General features: G+C 45.5%; 1 protein-coding gene across 1 annotated transcript in view; it reads left to right on the forward strand.

The window, feature by feature from the left end:
- MSRB3 (methionine sulfoxide reductase B3) overlaps positions 1 to 19,192 on the forward strand; it is a 115,003-nt gene extending 95,811 nt beyond the window's left edge. The window contains 1 exon segment of the mRNA XM_080390788.1: positions 12,789 to 19,192. The gene's annotated coding sequence lies outside the window, so the exon portion shown is untranslated.
- The last annotated feature ends 825 nt before the right edge of the window (positions 19,193 to 20,017 follow it).

The raw sequence follows: 20,017 nt of genomic DNA on the forward strand, positions 1-20,017 counted from the left end.
CTATAGAAAAAGGCAAGAGAATACAAAGAGCAAAGCTCAGCAGCACTCACAGCCACATCCTGGGCTGGGTGAGAGAACCTCTTTGCACAGCATACCTGTGAACTTGGAGGTGAGGACTGGAAAGCAGATTACTTTAGATGGCGGTAGGACTCCTGGGACGCTTCCATGGAATTAGAGGTTGGCTCACTCCCATTTCTTTGGTTTTCTAATATGCTAAACTCCCAAGCACAATTCACGCAGATCTGAGCTGAGAGCAAAGCTATAGTATTGAAATAGACTGTTCAGTGGGTTAACTTGAGTTAAGGAACTTTCCCAAAAAGCTGCTCTAAAGCTCCTTACAACTGCTGCAGCGGTGGCGAACAGTGTCTTTGGGGAGCGACCAGGTCTAAACTGAGAAATCACACCAATGCCCACCTCTCTGTGTACAGCGGGCTTCATTCTCACACTTCCAAATGAACAGGCCGCTTCCCACATATGCAGCTGTCAAAGTGAGATTTTAACTGTTTCCGTCTCAAACCTTGCTTCTTTGTCTGTGTATAAAGTGTCCTGGCAGATGACCAGGTTACTGTAAGGTGATGTTGAGAAGATGGATAGGGAACAGCAGTTCACTTTCTTGTGGGACAAGAATGAGAGGGGACCCAGTGTCATTTCCAGGCAGGGAGTTTAGCGGAAGCAAGAGACAGAACCTTTCTGTACAACACAGAGTTACTCTGAGGGACTCAGTGCTACAGGACGTTATGGGGTGCACAAGGACACATGATTCCAAGGGATTAGGCAAAATTATGGAAATACATGTACTATTTAAAACCACTGATACAGGCGCAAACGTGAGCTCAGGGATATCCTAACGGATTTAATGCTTGAAGCTGGGAGTCTATAGCAGAAGCAGATTGATAACTTTCTAACAGATATTCTTTAAGAGGCCACCACTGGCATGGATGGGAGAGAGGAGGCTAAGCGAGGTTGCCCTGGGCAGCTGCTCATCAAGTGTGACACATGCAGCTCACTCAGGCATCCCGTGTGTATGCACATTAAGTGTACACATGCAAGCTCACCCTTGCTTGCCCTATGGTAACTCCTCCCACCCTAGACCCTCAGTCTCATGCACATTTGTGAAAAGCCAGGGTGAGAACATGGTTGCCTTGCCCTTTGCTCTGTCTTTCACCCCAGGAGAGGAATTTAATTTTGCAAGGTGCTGAGCACTGTTGTCTCAGGGTAACTGCTGGTGAGCTCTGTGCAAGCCTTGCTTTGAATTGTTTTTATCAATGAATATTTTTATTGCAGGTGACACACATTTGAACTAATGCAAATTTTTAAAATCCTTTGCAAAGGTGTGGAAGGGTATGAGCATACAGCTCTGAAGTTTTATAATCTTTTTCCAGGGGCCTCTTTAAAAGTTGTCCCTTTGCTAATCTCAATAGGTAGCAAGCTCTAAGAGTCTAACACTGGAAAACTTTTGGTATCCTTAGAGACACATTCTTGCAGGGACTTTTACAAGTAGATCAAAAAGTAGATCTATATATTTTCACATAAACATTTGAAAAGCATTATGGTGGAAATACTTTTTTTTTTTTTTACTTGGTGGTAGCAAAAAGGGCCTTGATAGTTGTAACATTATGAAGCATTGGCATCCTGCAAGTGGAGGTTACACAACAGAGAAACTCCAGACTCTGGCTCCATAAAGCTTTTCAGAGTGCAGATCCACATTTATGCAGAGAAACCCTGAGATTTAACTTATGGTTGCACTGACCAGGAACAGGAAATTTCCCTATGATGGTGTAGCCAGGCTACATGCAGCCTCTTGAAAGCTGCAGGAGGCAGCCACATCATTTCAAAGGTAAATGAAAACATCCCTTAAAACTGCAAATCTTCCAAAAGCCTCTGCCCAGCAGAAGGTAAAGGCAGCAAGTTGCTATGTGCTGCTGTTTCTTTGGGACAAGTGATTACTGCTGCTCAAGATGTCTTTTGGAAAGGCTACCCAGGAACACACATCCCGGGAAGGGGCACTAACAAGCACTGTATTTGTAAAGGTGTTCTGCATTTCGATTTTTGCAGGGAGTTGGGAGGCTGCCTTAAGGATAAACATTTCTTAGTGGGGGATGAAGCAAGGGGATTCCCTGGATTAGGCAGGGAATGGGGATGTGCATTGGTGGGGCAAAGGCAGTGATCTCCTGCAGCATTTGATGTACTTCACTTGTGGGTCTGGAGCTGGTGCTAGAATCTCACACCTCTATGAGATGCAGTGCACTGAGAAGCGGAAGGACTTCGAAACATGTTTTGAATTATTTAACCTCAAAACATTAGCAAATGCAGATGCTCTTGGACATTGAGCTGAATCTGTAAGAACGGGGGAGGAACACAGGGAGAAAGGAAAAAAATTTAAAAGCCATGGGAACAGGTAGACTCATATCATTTATGTAGGAGGAAACTAAGGCACAAAAGCAGTTATGAGCCGTCTGAGGTCAGTCAGACAGTAATGTTGAGAGCAGGGAACCTTTAACTCACCATCCTTGCTTTAGTCCCCAGACATGTGTGACCATGCAGGAGAGACCCTTAGCTTCTGGTCTGGATGCTGACCTTGCTTCCCTGCTACTTGAGGCTGAGCAAGCAGATGCCCCCTAGGCTTAGAGCGAGGGTGAGGAGGGAGGTTTTGGGGGTGGGGGTGTGTCACTGGTGACAGTGCTGATGGGCAGTGAGGTGACTTTGTATTTTTAAGTTGACTACACCTGCAGCAGGTAGCAGAAATTACTGGAGAGTAACTATTCCAGAGGGGACTGTCAAAAACAGCCACCATCATGGGCTGTGTACAAGCAATAAGAGTTTTAGTTCTCATCTGGCAGCTCCAAGCAGTCATCCAAAGGGTTGAAAAAGAGCAATATCTTGACTGCTCCGTGCAAGCCAAGCCTTTCCATGTCCCAGTTCGCGGCATTTCCCTGCCTGGTGGGAATCCCTCTGCCTGTCCCTTGCATTTGGGCTCACATTGACAGGGTGTGTTGGCTGGTCTGGGGTCGCCAAGCTGCAAAGAAACACACTCTGTTGGGTCCGGAGCTATGTGCTTGCTTTCATCACATGGATATGCGACAACGTGTCACTTTAAAGTAGTTCAAGTAAGAGAGATGGAGGAACATATGAGGAGGAGGGAGGCAGGAAATGTGTCATAAATCCACAGCGAGAGGGACTCTGAAGTAAGAGAATTAACGATTCTGGAAAACACATAAAAATCTGCCATAGAAAGGGCACTGTCAATGCATCCTGTCAGTGCAGTTTGCTTTTTTTTTCCTAGGGTTCAATATAATATAAAAACCGTTCACCTTTACTAGATGATCCATGAAAGCCTGTATTTCACATGAGATTTGGTTTTCGTATGGATAGGCTTGGTTTTTCCAGACACTGGTGGATATCAGTCGCCGTCATATAAAATGAGGCCACCAGCACCTGGGGTCTCCCAGGGACTGTCTCTTCCAAGTGCTGTTCCTCACGCAAGGGCCACTTTGTTGTTTCTACTTTTCATTTAAGTAAAGCTGAACTGAGGAATGCATAGTTAAATAAAAAATAATGGAGAAAGATCAGACTGAAGTAATTCCCCCTCCCAAAAAATCCCACTTGTGCAATCATCAGATATGTGAGGCTTTGTGCTTTCTCATGTTGCTGTTGTAAAGAGAAAGACATTTTAAATCCACTCAAGTATTACAGAAAGTCTCAAATATTACAAAGAATTTCTGTAGACATTTGTCCCACTGCAGGAATCTCAAATTCCCTCAACACCTAGAATATTAAGCAATCTGGAGCTTGTACTTTTAGACCAGGAGTTAAGAGAAGGGAACATCCTGGCTTGCCTAAAAATGACTGGTGAAAGGAAAAGTTGCCAGTGCAGCAACCACCAGCCTCTCTGGCAGTCAGCTGTATTCTTGTTCAGCCACCTCCACCACCTTCATGACACTTAACATGTTCAACACGGGGAAGAGGCCTCCAGGCCCTGTCCAAAAGACTCAGTGATGCTAGTGAACAACAAAGAACAGGATTTACTTTGTGGAACCAACTTTAAGCATGATGAAAAATAATTTCTTTACAAAAGCAAATGAACTGGGAAATCCCAGCCTGTGAGGAGGACTTCCCCCTGACAGCCAGCGTGTTCCTCACTGTACCTCCTTGTCTTACTCCTTGGCCACGCTGCGTAGTAGTGAGGACACGTACCAGTAGTTTTGGTGGCAGTTGATTACAAAGGGTTGATTGCGTGGCTTTGTTTGGCTGCATCTGCAGGGTATTCTTACAGACTTCAATGCTATGCCATGGGGATGTAAAGAAGGAAGAGCCCATCACACCTGGGCTTCCCTGTGGGGACCCACCAACCAGACAAGCACACTGCTCCCTTTCTCAGCCACCCACTTTACCTTACTTTTCTCCTCCTAGCACAGTTCGAGGGATATTGCTGCTGAGACTGCATTTTCAATTCTTCAGTTTCAGTGTTAGCCTACGTGTAACGTATTAGCGGTGTGAAATGGAGAGGAAGGAAATAGAGGGGAAGCACAAGGAGCAAAGTAAACATCTTCAAGGAGGTAGAGACTGCACAGAGAAACGCTCACTCACCCTTTTGAGCCAGGGGTTTAACATCCTTCTGCTTTGCGTGACAGTCCCGCTTGCAGCACTGCCCTTTCAGGCTTTGCCAGGAGCCACAGAGGTTGCAGAGCCATGTGTGTCAGGCCCCCAGGCCCCCATCCTTCATCACGCCCAGCCGCATGGGACCTGCTTTCAGCTCTGAGGCATTAGAACAGTACAGATGCATTTGTCTCCAGGCGAGCAGGCTGCTATGTATTGGGACTTCTGCTGTCTTTTCCCCAGTGAGGAGATGTCAGGACCTGTTTTCCACATACAATGGCTCAAATCCTGCCAGGAGTCAGAGCAGATGAGACAGCTTTGGCCTGTGGCCCTCTGGGCACCAAGGTGATGTCCATCCTGAAAAATCCCGCAGTGCTGGGAGAGGGGGCATAGCAGCCCCCGCTGTTACCAGAGTCACAGTGTCTGTGTGTGCAGAAGGACACACAGGTTCTCCAGCTGCTGTTGCGGTGAAGGGCAAGGTCTGAAGTTCCGTTTGGGAGAGCCAGAAACCCCAGGAGCCCCCAGCCCGGCTGAGCCAGGGCGAGCACCTCTGGGCAATGCATGGCACAGCCACACTGCAGCCCTTACGCCCCTGCCCCAGTGCCTTGCCTGGGAGGGCTGCTTGTGCAGCGAGCCTGCGGTCCTCTGCTGCTGCTGGGAGAGCTGCTGAGGTGGCAGCTCGAGAGTATGTGGTTGCAGGCTGGAAATGTTAAGAGGCAGGGGCACCTAGTGCGTGCCTTTGAGGTCCTCCTGGCTTTCTCTCACCCCGTCCACCCACTCCAGGCAACAGGAGTCTTTCAGGACTGTTGCACAAATGCAGCTGTAGCTGGAAAATGGAGCTGAACAGTAAAAAAGAAAAAAAACCACAGGGCTCCTCACTGCGAACCAAAACCACAGCCTGACTGCTTTCTGGGTTGGAGGAGACCCTGGGTCTCCCAATGTGAATGAGCTGTGAGGAGCCTGAGGTGGCTCAGGGCTGAAGTGCCTGGAGGCTGAGGTCAGCTCTGCTCCTCCAGGACTGGACCCGCATCTGCTGGACAAACCATGTGTCCTGAGGCTGCATGGCTGCTGTATGACAACTGATGTGTTTTTTATTTGCCTTTTAATCAGGGAAGTGTGTAGCTTCAGTGACCATCAGCAGGGTAACCAGGTAAGTGTAGGTCATTGTTATGGAGCTACGTGTTTGTGGCCTTATCCAGGTTCATTCTTCATTTCCTTCTCCTTGGTGTACTTTCCTGGGCTCCACACACAGAGCTGTGCTTGCAGGGAAGTGTCGTGCTGTGCTTGCAAGGAAGTGCTGTAGCTTGCAAAGGTACAGGATGATCCCAGCCACTCTGCTGCTTACCCCTTTGCCAAAACTAGAACTGTCCTAAGGTGCTGCTCGGAACCCTCCTGTCTGTTGCCAACACCCAGCAGGAGTGCTGCAGTGTCAAGGAGACCACATTTTTGCTGCATTGCAGCTGGAGGCTGGACAAGCAGCAGCAACACTTCTAAAAATCATCTTTTCCTTGAGCTGGAGGCACAGGCCATCATTTGCCTGTTTTCTGGTTACTTCAACTTCTTAATTCTGCAATGGCTACAGAAGTGCATCTGTTTCAGTGTTTTTTGGACAATCTGTGCTCCCTCTATGGGAGACAAACAGGAGATCTTGCATGCCGCTGACCTTTTTCCAGCATCTTAAAAGCTGCTTAGGCAAAATTTCACCCTGATCTTGTTTCTTCAGCTTTGGCAATTTGGTGTCAAAGTAGCAGTAGGTTGCTGCTTCACCTGTGCTTCAGAGAGCTGCATCTAGTGTGTGGAGGCCATGGGGGCTGTGGTGGGCACAAGCAGCACTACCAGCAACTTGACCTGGGCCAGCCTCTGACTGGAGCAGCCTGGTCTTGCTGGCTGTGTTCTGGGAGGGCAGAAATCAGCCCTGGACCCTGGGGCACAAGCAGGCTGTGGGGCTGCGGATGGGGAGGCACAAGGCAGATAGCCAGGCTGGAAAGCCTCTGCAGATGCACGTGGCTGAAAGATGAAGGTAACAGCTGGCGAAACAGCTGTGGGAGTCACGCACAGAAAGAGAAGGTGGTCTGGTGCAGGGATGACAGTGCAGAGGCTTGGGAACACAGTGGCAGTGGCCACCCCAGCTCCCCCAGCTCAGTGGGAAGCCATGGCTAGTCCCTCATGCTGCTGGCCAAGCGGGCTGGTGAACACAAACCACACAAGAAAAAAAGGATTTTTTGGAAACAAGTGCAGAAACATGTGCCTCCATCAGTGGCCTTGCCTGCTAGTCAAGCTACCACGGGGCTCCATGCATTTTTTTGGTTAAAATGTGCACTAAACAGCATATGCAGATGTTCTTACATATGCATGCCCGGTCCTTGGCTCCAGTGCAAGAGGGGCTGTGGGAAGAAAAGGAGGGGTTAAGCCATGTAGCTCCAAGTACACTGCATCCTAAAGGATTGGCAGGGTGGGTTGAGGGGGGGCTGTTCCCATGAGGTGAGGCTGGAGCAGCTGTGGCTGAGGGTACTGCTGAGGGTCTGGCAGGGCTGGGAGGGTGTTTGCTGACTCCAGCCCCCAGCCCCTTGGCACACAGCCCAGTCCCAAGAAATATAAACCAAAGAAGCATAAACAGATGATCACATGAAAAATATATCATGATTAGCCAGATAGATTCCAAATGTTTGTTCTGTAAACTACAACAGGCAGCACAAGTGTTCGCTGCAGCTGTAGTTTCTCATCTTATTTGTGTAAGTGTGCCATTAAGCTTAGACATGGGCAAAATAATCTTTCCTTGATTCTCACTTAAGAAGCTGCCTTAAAGATATATTATAACAATGTTTGATTCGACCCTTTTGCGACTGATATTATACCGTAAACTGATTCTTACTTAATAGAAAATCTGCGCATTTTTTCTCCTGGGTTACTTACTTTTCCCTCTGAAGCCAGTAAAGTGGTTTGTTTTGTGAATGAAAGCTGGATGCCTTTAGCAAGATGGCATTAACACTGACCTCTGCTCATGCATTGAATTCCTGCCCAGCAGGAGGCAAGGTTGGAGGAAAGGGTTAGTTCATTGATGGTCAGAACCTGCTGAGCACAGGGCTGTTAACCTGCCTCAAAAGGGAACTGCTCAGAGGGCTTTTCTCTTTCTTGGATTAGCCCAATGAAGCCATCCTTCTCTCCCTTTAGTTTTAACCATCTGCTGGAAAGATGGCTCTGATTCATCTCAGCTTGGTAGAGATTTTTTTTGTATATAAAATGACATATAATTGGGGGGGGGGGATACACTTTAATTTTCCTATAGCTACTGCCTGTATCAGAGAAGACCATCTGAATTTCACAGCATGAGGCATTTAGCAAGGACAATGCGAAGAAATCGAAACCAAACTCCTTCAGCCATTTCCCGAGAAATTCAGCATGTTTTATACTCTTTGGATCCTAAAACGCGTCCTGGAAGAGGGATAATCTGGAAAAGAAAAATTTTGTGAAGCTGATTGCCAACAGCATCTTCCGACAGCTAGTGCATGAGAGCTGTTCTGAGGGAGACAGGTCTGTAATTTATGATGCTACTGCACTCTGAAAAGGTATTGTGTAAAAATAGCAACTTTTCATTCGATAGTTTTATCTGCTGAATATGGTGATAAAACCTGTGGTCTGCTTCTTTGGAGCTGGTGAGGACCCAGAGTGCAAGTCAAACCCCAGAAGGTTCACACAGCACAACTGGAAAATACGCTGTTTCTCCTCCTAATTTTTCCCCTGCCACTTTGGCTACAAGTTGCTTCAGCTGCTGGTGGAGGAGCGACTGTACTGAAATCAGAGCAAGATGTCCATAGCCCAAGTCAAACTGTAGCCATAGCAATTAGAAACACAACATCTTATTTTAGCTCTTCCACCAGTGTCAATCAAGAAGAAATCCACTGAAGCATCAAGGAGAAATCTGTTAAATTCAGTGGAATTGTACCAGCACAAGGTTGGTTTCATTGAGATTAGGCTCTAACTTTGGTGTCTTTTGTTTTATTTGTAAATTGAGCAGATAGCAGCCACTGAGAGATCATTAAATCAAAACTCAGCAATTTTCATTTCCACTTGGGTTTTTTTGAGTAAAACCATACTTTGTTATCCTTGCCAGAGTCTGCAAGGACTAGTTTGAACTATTCTCACCAGCTAAGACAACACTTCTTCTCAATAAGTTGTGCACATTGAATAAAGCTTATCGATGTAGTTGTTTCTTTTTCTTTTAATTCACCTCTTGACCTTTTAAAATTACTTTACTTAACAAAGGAGAATAGGGCCAATCCAACTCCCATTAAAGTCAGCAGGAGTCTTTTCATTGACTTCAGCTGAAGTTGGGCTGGGCCCAATAAGACTAACTTTAAAAGTAAAAAATAGCAACTCATATAGAGCTTTATCTTGCCCCCTGTGGCTTGATAACTGACCTCCCATCGTGTTTGCTGAGACAGGATCGGGCCCATAAAACTATTACGTGCCTAATCCCGTAACCCAAAGCTCATAAAGTATTTGCATTTCCTCTTTTTAATCACACAGGAATATTTGAGAAGTATTCATGACTTTATGAACAGGGAAATGCTTCCAGCTGGACAGATTGGATTAATCTTTGGGTTGCTTTCTCCCCCAGAAATTTCCCTTTTTTAACTGGAAGATGACAGGGGTAAGGGGCTCAGTGATGACATCATGCACCTCCTTCACTGTTTGGCTTTCCTGCTCCATCTTCCCCACAAGCACCATCCTGCTCCTTTGCCAGTACCTTGCTACATCACCCCAGCTCCCATCCTTTGCACCATTTGCTCTCCCAGAAGTGCCACTGGTCTCCTCCACCTGCTTGTCCTAAAGCTTGGAGAGCAGTAGCTGGAGGCGTTCAGCTGGGGCAAGGCGGTGAGATGATTGCCTGTTGGTCTGACAGAAGAAGGGAGACAAGGTTTTTTTTCTTTGCTACACTTTTGGCCTGAGACACTTTACGTTTGTTTTCTAAATAATGCTTAAAATATACCCGAACGTGAGGAAAGTTCCACCAACTACACAAACTCTCAGTCTGTTTTATGATGTGGATTTTCCAGTGGCTCTGGACGTGACACAAAGCTGATGGTTTTCTCTTTATCAGTTTTTCATGATGCTTTTTTTCCCTTTCTTTCTAATTACCTTACAACAAATCTATGTGGAAGACTCCATCTCTAGCACACCAAATTGTTTCACCACCAATAGAAGAAAGGTCATTTGGCAGCTCTTTGAATTGCTGTTAAAATTGCTACCTACCCTAGGTACTTGTATGTTTTATTCTGGAGACCCTACATCACAAGTTTTCTTTAGGTTAAAAATAAGTCCACTCACTGGCATCTGCGGAGAATGTTTTCCGATGTCACAAAACTATGCTGCTTTCAGAATAATTTGTAGCAGCCACCCAGGGAAAGGTGGGTTTGACATCACAGCCAATCTACAAGACAGGATGCAGCACCACTGCAAAGCGACAGATGCTGTTCTTCCCTCAGCCTTGTGTCATGAACCCTTCTCCTTTTTCAGCAGAATCTAAATTTACCCAGGTCTTTGAATATAGATATATAGTATATAAGAAAGAGCTCTCAGATATCCTCAGCTTCTCCCTGTGCGAGGAGGAAGGCCCCCCTGACTCCTGACACCGTGAGCCGTGGTATTCTCTGCACTCGCCCAAATGTGCTGCAGCATCAACATCAGTGACTTCAAAGAGCTCTTTCATGTACCACATATTTTTTAATCCAGAAGGCCCAAGCGAAAGGCAGATCTGACTGTCTCTGGTTTTATTCGGCTTGCCACTTGTGTGGCCCCTTGGAAAGGTTTCAGAAGAGTGAACAACTTTCAGTGCGCTTTCAGCAAGCAGGTGTAAGATATGAAGTTTTTCTGTCACCTGTTAGCAGTGCAAGGTCATTAATGGCTTTGTGTTGCTTTTGGGTGTGTAGGTCCTACTGAGTGAAGGATTCCTCCCCTGCCTGCACTGTTCCCTGTGCTGTTCCCTGGATGAGACAGTGAGCGGAGATGGGCAGTTTCCATTCTTTTCTGCCGAGGCTCCTGCTTGTGTCTCAGGAGAGAGCCTGCTGGCCGTGCCAGAGCAGGGCATGCCATGGCAGGACCAAAAGCATGGCCAGCTTCATAACCACCCACCCTGGCCACTTCAGGGTGAGTTGCCCCTCATGGTACCCACGTGGGCTGCCCCACATGGCACCCACCTCTGCAAGCAGCTTGGGACCATGCCCGACTTCATGATATGGGGGATGCCCTGGGGAGCTGCCTGTGGAAGGGTCAGCTTTCCTGGGAGCAACAGTTCAATGAGGACAGCCCAATCTCACTTCAAGAGCCTGCATGCAGGGAAGCCTGATGAGATGTGCATACCTGTCCCACCAGCTTACCCTTCCCAGACATGCGGGTGCTCATGGAGTAAGGGATGCTGCTCTCCAACCCTTCTGACACACCATGCAATAGCCAGAGGAGCCAGCCCAGCAGTGCCCCTTTTTGAGAAAACTTTGATTCTGCATGTTCTGGATGGAGCAGACTTACAGGAAAATACCTACATCACACAGCAAAATCCTCTATTTATGCTGTCAGACCCTTATTGTTGCCACATGTTCAACATCGTAGGTCTTTTCTGCCCGGTTCTTGCTAACTTCAGGCAACAGGCACCTACTTCAGGACCTTAATCACTGTAAGTTCCTTCTATCATCTAGTTCACTGTCTGAAGGAGCCCTTGCTGTCTGCTAAGTGCAGAGGGAGCCCACCAGAAAGGGGCAGTTAGGTGCCTAAAGTCAGTTGGGATAAACCCCAGTCTACATCTTCAAAAATCAGTAATCAAGCCTTTCCCCAGCTTCTTAGTCTCCCGCAAACAGGAGATCTGATTAAAGATATAGCTCACTTTTTTGGGAATCTTCTGATAAAGTTGTGAGTGCCGATGACCTTGCTTAGAGTCGAGTGGCACCTAAAGCAACATTTGTTCTTGATGATTTACGTAGATGCAAATATTCTGGCAAATTCTCTGCTCTTGGATCTCTGCAAGGAGAGGCAAGCCAGATACTGCACTCTACTGTTAACCAGAAACCAGAAAGAAGGGAAGGCACATACCACATTTACTGCGTATACCTTCATTGGCCAAAAAAGGCAGGCAGCCAACAGCCTATTCCATGCAGCAACCATAGCTTCATTCTGCTTTTACAGCAAAATGAGAATGGCAAGGCATATGGCAGGAGGTTATATTTTGCATTCTTCATTCTTATTACAAGGTTCAGTGTTTTTTGTTTACATGCTCAAAGTACAGAGGCCATGTAATTCTTCATGTTTGCAACTACTTGGGTACAGCTAGGAAGAAAGTTTGGTATTCTCATCTAGAAAGCATTTGTCTGTAGCCAGTCACTTATAAAAGACTTTTTGGATATTTCTTTCCATTTCTCTGTTCTTTGAATATTAAGCAGCAAGCTGAAACCAATTCACTAGAGGATATAATGCTTTCTGCTGCCCCAGACTGTCATATACTTACCAAAAACATTGATTTACTTTGGACCCAAAGATATTGCCATTTTTCTGATTGATTGAATGTGGCTGTATATTTCTAAAATACACAAATGTGGGACATCCACAGATGTATAATTAATGAATTGTTCTGGCCATATTTACTACAGAAGTTACCTGAGCCTTGGTTGGAAAATGTATCCATTCTGGCCTGTGCCAAGTGCGTGCCAACATGTAGAATATTTACATTGCATTACGTGATATGAATGTTTTTAAGAATCACTTGTGTTCTTCCAGTCTGTCTGCCAGAAGTGTTGCCCAAATCCATTCCCTATTTAATCGTGAAGGAATGCTGTTCAAAAGATTTGGGGTCAGAGGTGCTCAATAAATCAATCCAGATACTCTCCTAATGAGTGGTGAATTAAACAGCATTTGTTTTAAGATCAGAGGTCCTCTTGGGAGATTATATTTTATTGCAAGCAGAATTACTCACTTGCAGGTATCAAGAAGTTGGGAGTTAAGGCCTGTTAGAAAGGTCCACAAAAGAATCTGGATCTTCTGTACTGAAAGTATGTGATTATGTCCAAACAACAATGATAAATAGATGAGACTCAGGTCCTCCACTGGAATATCCTGTTTCCTGAATTAAGGAGAAAGAAAAATGTTGTAGCTTCAGCTGGGATGAAGTTATTCTGCGTTTATATCTCCACATTCTTATCTTGCAGACCATGACACAGGGGGTTCAGAACTAGGAATGCGGAGAATACAGCTGAGGTGGAAAGGAGATGCTTGGAGTCCATATTGGCCAGCGGGAATGGCAGCTCACTGTGACTGCTGAGAGCAGAGCTCTGCATCCTGGTGAATAAGGTTGTCCTCTGTAGGGCTGGGCTCCTTCCTCTTCTGAGGAAGGAAGGCAGGAGAAGCCAGGGCCTTTTGCTGGCTTGAAAGACAGTATGCAAAATTTCAGGTGAAATAGTTGAAATGGAAAGGATTTTGCTTGCTTATAATTTCTTGTTTATTTCTAGCCTTCTGTGTTTTTGAAAATTGGCGTTTTTTCAGAGCATTAGAAATTAGTAATTCCAGCTTTCTGGTCGCTCTCCAACTTCCCATCAGCCACCCTTCTCTGAGCAGGCCAGCAGACTCACTCGCGCATGGAGGTAGCAAGTGAAGATAAAATGTCCCCGTGCAGCCTAAGTAGCATTGTGGGGCTGCTTTACAAGGAGCAAGTGAGAGTCCCTGATCGAGCAGAAGAGAATCAGGTCCCACACCTATAGCTAGGGAGCCACACTCCATGCTAGGAGAAACTAAGGATGCATTCAAAAGGACCTGACCATACCTCATCCTTCTATGTTATCAGGAAAAGTGTAGCCAATTCTCTCTGGTGCCCAGAGAAACACAGGTCCTTTCTGTTTGCACATTATTCTGTTTTTGGCGCGTATTACAATTTCATTTAATTCTGTTTTAAACAGGTAGTCTGACATTCCTTTTCCTGCCGGAGTTCCATATTTGGACAGAAATAGGCCACAGCACAGTAGTGTAACACATAGTTGTGGGGTGGGACATACAGATGAGATGATTTCCAGGTGAAGGATGTTGGTGCAGAAATTTGAAATGTCCTCATAAGGGACAAGGGCTCTGAAACTACAGTTTCCACAGAATATTTAACAATCCATGCTCTGAGACTGAATAATTAAATTTAAAAAAAAGTTTTTTTTTTTTAAATAACTTAAGGCTAGTGTGGGTCAAAACTTGGCATTTTCTTTCTGTGGGAAATCCTGACATTTTCAGACAGTTTTCTTTCTGGATTGGAATTAAACTTAAAAAAGTTTTACCTTTCCTGTGGAAATGAAATTCTGAAAATATTTTGTTCTGGGAAGCTCAGAACATTTTTTTTTCTTCACTTTTTCTGAAACCAAACGCAGCAGACATATGCTCACTGTGGGGGGATTGTCTTCTCAGGTGGCAGCCAAGTCTGAAGTGCAATGGTGTCAGATGTGACCCCACAGCATCCCCTGGACTGCTCCTGTGATGTGTGGTGCATAAGAACCCCTCAGTCTAGTTTTTTCTTGGGCCTCCACCCCTGCTATGTGTCCTGCATTGCAGCAGAGCCTGGGAGCTGTGGCTCTTGATCCAGAGTTGTGCTGCCCATCAGGTGCTGCCAGGGGACACTGAGCCTGCAAGACTGCCAAGAAAGCTTCAGTCTGGAGATGGTAAAAGTTTCCAGAATCAAAAATATTTTCATGAAACGTTGATTTTGACATATCATCATTAAGCAATAGGACAAAAGGAAACTGCCTCAAGTTGCACCAGGGGAGGTTTAGATTGGATATTAGGAAAAATTTCTTCACTGAAAGGGTGGTCAAGCATTGGAACAGGCTGCCCAGTTAGGTGGTGGAATCACTATCCCTGGAAGTGTTTAAAAAACATGTAGATGCGGTGCTTAGGGATGTGGTTTAGTGGTGGACTTGGCAGTCCTGGGTTAACATTTGGACTTGATAATATTAAAGGTCTTTTCCAACCTTTTCTATGATTCTATGATCAATCAATTACCAATTCCTGACTAGTTAGGAACTATGTTGGTTTGGTGGGCAGTGAAGCACATCATGGGTCTTGAGCTCTCGTAGTGGTTCTCATACCAGTCACCAGTGGGAGAAGGGAGATATTTCAAAGAGACTAATCCATGCAGGAAGTAAGAATGAGCTTCAAAAGTCTGAGATGATCCTATATATGAGCCCAGGGAATGTCACTGAGGGAAGTATGAGCGTGCAGCTCATATGGGACAGGAGAAGGGGTTAAGATCTAAAACATAGTCTGGGGCAGCCACATTAGCATGTAGGTTATTTATGCTGGTTAGGCATCTACAACTTTTCACTGTTCTAGAACTCACCTCCTTTTGAAAATGGGATTTGGACTCATAAGTTATCTGGGCAGTTTTAATAGTTTTATCTCAAATTAATAACTCTTCCAGGAGTAACTTTGGTATTTGCACATTCCCTGTTTTACAGTGGATATTATTTATCCCCACATGTCAGTTCACAAGGACAGACCATTCAGCAAAAGATGTGGCTTATTATATAGCAGTGATGGATGGTTTCTTTATAGAAACCACTTGCATGTGAGAGAACAACTGTTGTGTATTAAATAGGTTCTCTGTATTGTGCATAGAGTTCATACCTGCAATTGAAGTAAAAATCCAAAGGGAGAGGGAAAGAACAAGCAACCTCATGAAATTACATGAGATACCCACATAAATACCAAAGAATACACCATGTTTTTTGTTATTACAGTGATCACCTATGGAAGTCATGATGATGTGGTGCCTGAGAAAGTTGGCAAATGGGTTGGTGTGCCTGGGACTTTTTGTTTCTGCTCCATGTGCCTGGGACTTTTTGTTCCTGTACTAAAGAAGGTGGATGAAAACTCTGCATATTGAGAAGCTAGTTATTCATAAAGCATTAATAGCTGGAGAGGTGCCAGATCATTATTGTTTTTTCTGGAAAGGGTATTAGGTATTATTCAACAAGATAAGATTTTCTTTCCATGTGTCCATACCAGCTCAATATTGGAAGATGAAACACATACCTAGGGGATTACATGCCCAGAAAACACCTTTTCCAGGAAAATGAGATGAGTGAATCACTTCAGACAAAAATGTGTTGAAATGTTAAACAAGTGCTCTCTTGATTTAATGTTCTTGTTAATTGTAAAAAAAGCTCTATGAAAATGGAGACAAGTTGAGACTGATATTGCTTTATAGAACTATTATTTTTAAGGGAAACAATGAAACTGGGCATATGACCTCCAACTATTCTGAAAAAGGGGTATAAAACATAATAAGAAAAAATCAGTCCTGTATTATTTTCCAGTGACTGAACAGTCAGAATTGTCATAGCCTTATGGTTTGTGCTATGGGCTAGCTAACAAAGACACAGCTTAGCAGACCTACAGCTAGCAGTTGTTTTCAAACTTGGGGCCAGCCAGGGTTTCTCTGGACAGGTCTTGAATGTCAGAGGTGGTGCAGCTTGGCCATACCTTCAAAATGAGATTCCTTCCAATGTGGAGATCCCCCAGAGACCCTCCATGGCATGGGAGCCTTTAGCTTACAGTGGAACTGAGCTTAGACAGTCACACAGGCTCTGTGCAGTGTCCCTCATTTCATCTTTTAAAATTATTATTAGGGTCCTTCACAAGATGATTCTGTTTCCTGAATTCAGTGCGCCCATGAGGTGGGGGGAGTGGGAGGATTCGCTGTTTCCTTCTCCCACAGGCTCCCTGCATGCATATGTGTGTATGTGTGTGTATATATATAATATGTATATGTATATATGTAGTCACATGCATATACACAGACAGAGCTGGGAGCTTTAAAAGGGCAAGAGCTCAGTGCTGGTGGCTGTTGACAGGACAGGGAGAAGAACAGCTGAGCCGGGAGAGCTCCAGGCAGACCCCTGCCCGAGGCAGAGAAGCACGAGCTGGGATTTCTTTGCCAGTTACAACCATGTTTGGGATTTTTTTCTGTAAAAAATCTTTGTACTTAAAAGTAGAGAGAAATAGAGTGCTTGTGTGTCAGAAACTTCAGGGACCAGAAGAAGTAGAAAGCAAAGCAATATTTAGGCTCAATGAGCATGAGGAAAGGGGCATAGTTTCTGGGAAGGAATACTTGACCACCCAGGTATGTCTCTAAAAGACACTGTCGTGTTTCTGCTCCTTATTTAAAACAGCTAGAGTACTTTTTTGGATGGGGGAGGGGTGGTGGTGGAGAAGAAATGGTGGAGAAGAGTAAGACTGATGGCAGCAAGTATCTGGCAAGATAGTGTTAGGCTGAATCTAACAAAAATAACAGCATAGATATCTTAGGCTTTTCTGCCAAGCCATAAGGGTGTGATTACTTTGCTTGGAATATGCTGTAATCTTCCCCGAATCCACACATATTTCAGGTGCAGGAGAGCAACTTTCTCCATAGTTTTCTCAGAGTCTGGGCAGATTCACCAGATTTTCCAAGCTGCTGGTTTATTGTGTTTCTCTTCACTGTTTCAACTCTTCTTGTAAACCTCTTTTATTTAAGCCCTGGTAAGCTCTGGTAAGTAGAGAGTTTAGTCCTTCCTGCTCCTTGACATGGGACATTTAGTTTCCTGGCTCTCTGAACAGCAAGTTTAAGTTGGTGATACCAAATTTTGCCTGCAGGAAATCAAACCCAGTTCGTCAGACTACCAGTAAATAATTGGCAAAGGATTACATGAATATTCAAGTGCATATGGACATCTTTAGCATGTAGTTCCTTAACCCATGGAAATAAACCAACACTACCACAAGTGTAGTACATAAATTAGTATGTTTTGGTCTACATATACTTACAGGGTATGTACAAGCATGTATTTAGAGAGAGACAGGGAGGGGGCAAGAGTAAACCCACCTGTGGAAAGCCAAATAAGGCAAGATAAGAAATGCAAAAGCCCCATTATACAGGCTTGTGCTGGCTGGTGGCCCAGCAATTACATCCCAGCTGAGGCTGCCAGGGGCTCGCAGGCAGCTTCAGCAGTGGGACTGGCCTGTTGACTTCCTGATAAAAGTCACCGCCACAAAAAGGCACAGGTATGTAATGAAATCATTGCTACCACCAGAAAACACCCTTCCCTTGGCTGAGGTGCAGGGCACTGATGTGGCAAGGCACCTTCCTAAGTAGCCGCAGATGGTGGCCTGCCTTTTCCAGCCCTCCTTCCCCTGCTTCCCCTCGCCTGGGGAACACCTCTGCTGCCATTTGGCTGCAGGCAAACTCAGGCAGCACAGACCTCAGCCGCTCAGCTGGCCCCACATGGCTCTGATTTCCAGTTCTGCACAAGCAACAGCCATCAGCCCTGGAAGCCAATTAGAAAGTCTGTAAAATGCCGCTGGTTACAAGGCAGTTTTCTGCTGAGTGCATGGCCTGGTACTGATCACTATGGGCTCTAAGCCCAGCCTTTTCTTCTTTTGCTTCAGTTACAGGGCCTTCAAAGCATCTTGTGTTTTCAGTTGCGATTGTCATCACACTTCAATGCAGCATGTGCCATGGCACGTGTGTGAGCACAGCTGGGTTTCTATACAAAACCAAAGATATTTGCTTTACAGGCCTGTACATACAGTCCCCACAATCTGCCAACAGCCAAATGTGTTGGGCTACCATTTCTAGTGGAGGATCAAAGAGTGTATTTAAATGCTTCTAATTCAACATCCAAGTAACTACAGACAGTCACAGGCAATGAGGGTGTCAGAGGAGCTGGCAAGAGGAAAGGAGGTATTAAAAGAGCGTGTTTGCTGGGTGTGCACGTGCAAATTCAGCTGGCTGCGTGAGCCTGCCAGGTGGGACACACACTTCTTGGGTACTGTGCCTAGAATGGTGTTCTTACTGCCCAGGCTAATCCCCTCTTCCTGCTATGTGTCCTGGGACTGAGCCACAGACCTGAGTAGGATGCCCTGTGCTATGTGCAGGGGAGCCCATGCCACCTGTCTGGGGAGCAGTGGGGTTCCTGGTAAAGGGGAATTAAGCACACCACGTCCAAAGTCCAACCATGGCACACAGGTGCACGCAGGCAGGGGGAGAAACCCCTGGACCTGCTACATCTCCCCCTGCTCCCACACTAGTGAGGGCAGTTTTGTCCATATGATGAAGACCTGGCTTCCAATTCCTACCCTGCCTGCGGACTGGTTTGGGCCTAGGCAGTGAAAAAGGAGTGTATTTCTGGTCATCTGGTGGGTATCACTTCTCCTTCTTGCTCCATGGTTCTCTCCAGGCAATGAGGAAGTTTTGGCAGAAGCCAGGAAGACCCAAGGCATGTGAGCAAGCAGCCACTTAGGTGAGAGAGGCTGGAAGATTTTGATCTACTCATCTTGCAGTCTTTCTCCTTTATGGCTTTGTAGCAGGAGAGGGAAAATCAGCTTCCTGTGCAGTAAAAAACAACAGAAAACCATCTGAAAATTATGACTGGAGCAGATCAAAAAAGTGTTACATGCAAAAGCCTGGAAACAGCTCCTTCTCCTCCCTTGCTCCAGTGAGAATGTCACACGAGGAGGTAATGATGCTGAAAATGACTGATTTGTTCTGTTCTTTTAATGTCATCTTTCACTTCTATAAAATACATGTAATGACTGTCGACTTGACTGACTTATTTTATTTTTTATAATACAACAAATTATTTATACATATGAGTGCATACTATAGCAAAATCTACGGTGTATGTTTACTGGTATTTACTGGTATAACTTATCCAAAAGATAAAAAATTAATCAAACTCGCCAAATTTCAGTGTACCAGAATGGCACATTTCAGCAGTCCTGACTCAGTGCTGGGAAATATTCATAGGCCCTGGCTCCAGCTGCAGGTGTATCCTGCAAGAGGGGACTCTGGTTCCTGCGTTATGGAGATGTTTTGGTGCAGGTGCTGAGCTGGCATCTTCATGGCACATAGAATCACAGCATGGTTTGGGTTGGAAGGGAGCTTAAAGATCATCCAGTTCCAGCCCCCCTGCCACGGGCAGGGACACCTTCCACTAGACCAGGTTGCTCACAGCCCCATCCAGCCTGGCCTTGAACACTTCCAGGGACGGGGCATCCACAGCTTCTCTGGGCAACCTGTTCCAGTGTCTCACCACCCTCACAGTAAAGAATTTATTCCTAATATCTAATCTAAAATTACCCTCTTTCAGTTTAAAACTATAACCTCTTTTCCTATCGCTACAGGCCTTACTAAAGCACAAAACTGCTGCAGGTTGGGAGCCACCACCAAAGCTGGAGCGGGTGATCGCAGCAGTGGCAGAGTAGGAAGGAGCTCCTTGAGCCATGGCTGGGCTATCAGTCCTTGGTGGTTTCTATCAGCCCATGATGGATGTGGCTGCTCCCCAGCAGAGCTACACAGAGCAGCTTAGCTGTGGTTTTCTTGAAAAGAATTAATATGCTATCCCTGGTTTAGCTGAACACACAG

Source organism: Falco punctatus (genome assembly GCF_963210335.1).
Source record: "Falco punctatus genome assembly, chromosome: 6".
Taxonomy (NCBI): domain Eukaryota; kingdom Metazoa; phylum Chordata; class Aves; order Falconiformes; family Falconidae; genus Falco; species Falco punctatus.